The sequence below is a fragment of the Elephantulus edwardii genome, unplaced genomic scaffold, assembly GCF_000299155.1.
Source record: "Elephantulus edwardii isolate Elephantulus edwardi_28Jun2011 unplaced genomic scaffold, EleEdw1.0 scaffold00140, whole genome shotgun sequence".
NCBI classification, from domain to species: Eukaryota; Metazoa; Chordata; class Mammalia; order Macroscelidea; family Macroscelididae; genus Elephantulus; species Elephantulus edwardii.
Genome location: NW_006399890.1, coordinates 7203483 through 7207972, shown reverse-complemented (window position 1 = coordinate 7207972; position 4490 = coordinate 7203483).

Below are 4490 nucleotides of genomic sequence, written 5' to 3'. Positions count from 1 at the left end.
AAAGAAATTTCCTGGTAGTATTCTAAAAATACTATTTAATATTTATAATATTTTAATAATATTTCTTGAACTTTATTGATTCAAATATTTCTTACCCATTTGTAATCATCTGAGTTTTCAAAATAGTCATCTGATGACTTAAGACCCAGGTTGGGTCAAGTTTCCTCTCTCTTGTTCCTAAGGTCACTATGAGTTGTGGTTGACTTGATGGCACCTAACAAGAACAACACGTTCTTCTCAAAAGAAATATACCCTTGCCCTGAAGCTGAGAAACTTAGTCAGCATTATAAAGCTATGCCAGGGAATTATTGATGAGATGGTGGAGTTTCCATCTTCCATGAGAAATTTCCTATGCTGCTGAGAAGTGGACAATAAATAAGGATGACAGAAGAATTGATGCCTTTGAAATGTGGTGTTGTAGAAGAGTGATGAATATTCCTTGGGCCGACAAAAGAACAAACATATCTTGGAGAAGGTGCAGCCAGAATGCTCCTTGGAGACCAAGACAGCGAAGTTTCATCTCATATACTTTGGGCATGTCAGGAGAAGCAGTTCCTTGGAGAAGGACATCATACTTGAAAAGCTAGAGGGTCTGCAAAGGAGAGGTGAACTGTAAACCAGGTAGATTGACACAGTGACGACAGCAATGGGCTCGAGTGTGTCAGAGATTTTGAGGATGGGACAGGACAGAACAGGGTTCAGTTGTGTTGTTCATAAGGTCACCAGAAGTCATATTCGACTCAAAGGCACCCAACAACCACAAGGTAAAGCCAGAATTCCAGGCAATGAACCTTTGGGCAGCCAATGGAGGCTGTGATGTTGAGCAGGTTTCAGTGGAACTTCCAGAATAAGAAACAGGGGGAAAGGCCTGTTTATGGGGGGGGGAGGAACTATTTTTTTAAGGTCAGCTAGTGAAAACCTTAGTTGGTCCAATTTGCATCCACAATTATTCCTGTGCGGAGCCCAGAACCAGTCAGCATTTGGCTCATTTATACATGGACTCACCATGAGTTGGATCAAGTCTATAGTTAACAGTAAAATGGTACAACATGGTGGAGGTGAGACAAATTCATATGTATTCTGTCCACTGCTGCCAAGCAAACTAACACCAAACTGACTGAAAAAATTCACCAGCCATTGTAGACCAGGGAAACCTTTGACTCTAATATCTACCACATGCAGTTCGTACATATTAATACAAATTGCCTCTTTACCTGGAAAGCCCTTCTTTATTGTATCTATATACTACAGATCACATGTTTCCTTGTTTCCTCCTCAGAGGACACTTCCTGGTTTCCTCTTCACCCAGTTCAAATGAATTCAACTTACGCCATGCCAGACTGAGCTTCACATTTCCAGGAGGAATATTTTATGAAGTTTAGTATATAATTTTTTATGGCATGTATATCTTTATCACTGAATTGTATATCCTTCAAGTTTAGAAGTAGGATTTATAGCTCAGACATGCATATGACTTTCAGAGATCCTAGAAAGAACCTATCTTTGCACGTTTGTGGAATGAACATCCTTCATGTAGTACCAATAATATCTGAAAATTCTCACTCACTCATTGTTTTTAAGTAGGAGCCCACTCATAACTGACCCTCCATTGACTTTCCAAGGGTGTTAATCACACAGGAGGAGATTGTCCTTCTTTCTCTGGCAAAGCTGCTGGTGAATTGAAACTTCCAAAGAGATGAGGTGCTATGTGTTAGCAGCCCAGGTCCCTGTGGCCTATCCCTACAGAGATAGTTCCCTATCTGAAGATTCTCACTCAGTGTCTTCACATTTTAACTGACTTATAACTGACCCTGCATTAAGTTTTTTATATTGTAAATTGCGTGGTAGACACTACTTACCTTTCTCCCAGGAGTCTGATGGATTTGAACCACCAGAAAGAAGCAGCCTTTGAATTAACAGGACAACTCCCTGCAGACTATGCTATCAAGGCTCTCATCTGAAGATTAGGCCATCAAAAATGAGGCACAGTAGGAAAAAAGACTAAGTGAATGAACCTAAGATTTCAGAAGCAAGCGATTCAAGCATGAATCAGTTCATGAACAGTTCAAGATTTCATCCTGATGCAATATTCTGTAAACTAAGGTAGCCTGGAGTGCTCAAAACTCAACCAATTCTTGCCAGAAAACAATTTCCAGTAATTTATCATAGGAAACAAGCCCCCTGTAAAATACATGTTTTATTTTATTGTCATGATAATTATAATTCTCATCTATGCTTTAAGAGGCTTTAAAATATGTACAGTAGTTCCATATGCATGGTGTGAATGGTTCCCTGACAATGCCTTAAGTCAGTCCTCAGTGTGAATTTATGTTTTCAACTCTGTGTAGTCTGACAATCATCTCACCTGTCTTAGCTCCTATGAAATAGCAGGTTAGTCACCCAATAACTATTTAGGGAACACCCACAGGGTACACAGTTCTACCTTCAACTTTCTAAAGCCCAGCCTCCATCTATTGCAACTTTTCTAAACAACATTAAGTCTTTTAGAGATGAACGAGCACAGAATCTTGTTATCCTAAGACGAGTGACTATAACAATAGCATGACTTAGTTTTAATGTGCACAGCATTTCCAGAGGGAATTCTGACTACTGTGCAAATAATAGCTACCATTATCATTATTATTTTAATGAGCAAAGCAGGAAATGGCATGAGCCCTGCTTTTCAAAATGGGACGTGGGGAATTTCTGCGGGAGTTTTCACAATGCCTAAATATTGTCTGGCATGCAGTGGATTGGAGTGAATTAATATAAAGCAAAAATTTAGCAAAGAGAAGAGTAGATGAAGAATGACTAAATAAAAGCCTGAGGAAGTGGGGATGCTATTTCATTAGATCTATTTACCTAATGAATAGGGAGCTGTGGTGACCCAGTGGGTAAAGAGGTAATTCAAATCCAGCAGCTGCTCCTCCACAGAAAAATGGGCAATCTCTTCACATACAGTTTATAGCCTCTGAAAATCTGCTCGAGCATCAGCTGAGTCCATTCCAATTAAATGGCAACAAGTTGAGTTGGGTTGAGTTGAATTGGCTTGACTTAATTCTTATTTACTATAAATGTGTACATGGAACATTGCTAGATATTTTTCCCTCTCTTAATGTGACTAAAATCAATTGACTTAGACTAAGTTTCTACCTAAGTCCTATTTTCATCTCGTTTTCTTCAAGTTCCTAACTTTATTATTGCCTTTACTTCTTAACTCCCTCATAAAGTTAAGAATTGTATAACTGCCTCATTGCTCTTTACCTCTCATTCATACCATAACTCAAAATACAGGCTTCCACTATAGGGAGGGGTGGGTAAAGGAAACAGGAAAGATCCAGTGTGAAAAACAGTGTATACAAACTTTGTAAGTATACAAACTTTGTAAGTAAACCAACGTATACAAACATTGTGAGTAAAATTCTAATAAAAATTTTACTAAAAAAACACAGGCTTCCAACTCTACCTTTGGCTGTTTTTCATTTTTACTATCAAGACTTAGATCTTGGCCTATTGTCACTCATCTGATTTATGCAATAGTCCATTAACTGATTATCCAGCTTCCTGTTTTGTACCCCTCAAAAAACACCCTCCACCTTAACTTTGCTTCCTCAAAAATGTAATTCTCGTCATGTCATATTTTTATTTTAAACCCTAAGTGTTCTCCATTGCCCAAAAAGTCAAGTTAAAATTCCTCAGCATGACAATCAAGTTCCTTGGTCATCTGGCCTCCACCTGCTTCATCAACTTCATCTCCAACAGCTCTCTGCATTATATGAACTGGTAATAGTTTCCCAGTTAAGCCATGATGTTCCACCCTTTGTATTTTTGCTTACCTTGTTTCTGCTTCAGAAATATTTTTCCCTTGCCCATCCTTATGACCTTCACTCCACCTAGCTTCCCCCTTTTTTAAATTTTTTATTTTGTTATTTTTGTGTGTGTGTACCATCAAATCAGATCTGACTGGTACAGGAGGAGATTGCCCCTCCTTATCCAGCAGAGTATCTCCTTTTTAAAATTTTTTAATTTTTTTTTTTGTGTGTGTACATCAAATCGAATCTGACTGGTATAGGAGGAGATTGTCCCTCCTTCTCCAGTAGAGCATCTAGTGAATTCGAACCACTCACCTCTGGAATTACAGTGCAGCTTCTTACCTAGATTCCTCTTTTAAGAGTCAGTCCAGGGTGCTAGTGTCGGTAGCATATACTACAATTATAAAGGGAATATTAGCATGGTCCCTGCACAAGGATGACACAAGATTTCACAGAGCAGTCCATATTCTAAAACTGTGTCTGATTGGACAATTAAAACAGACATTCGGAGGCGGGAGAAGAACAAACTGGGGAGGAAGGTAGAGAAAACAGTGCAACAATGAATGAATGAAAACCCAAAATCTGAATCCAACGATACATAAAAAAAATAATCCACCATGACCAAGTGGGATTCATAACAGGTATGCAAGGATGGTTCAACATAAGGAAAACAATCAA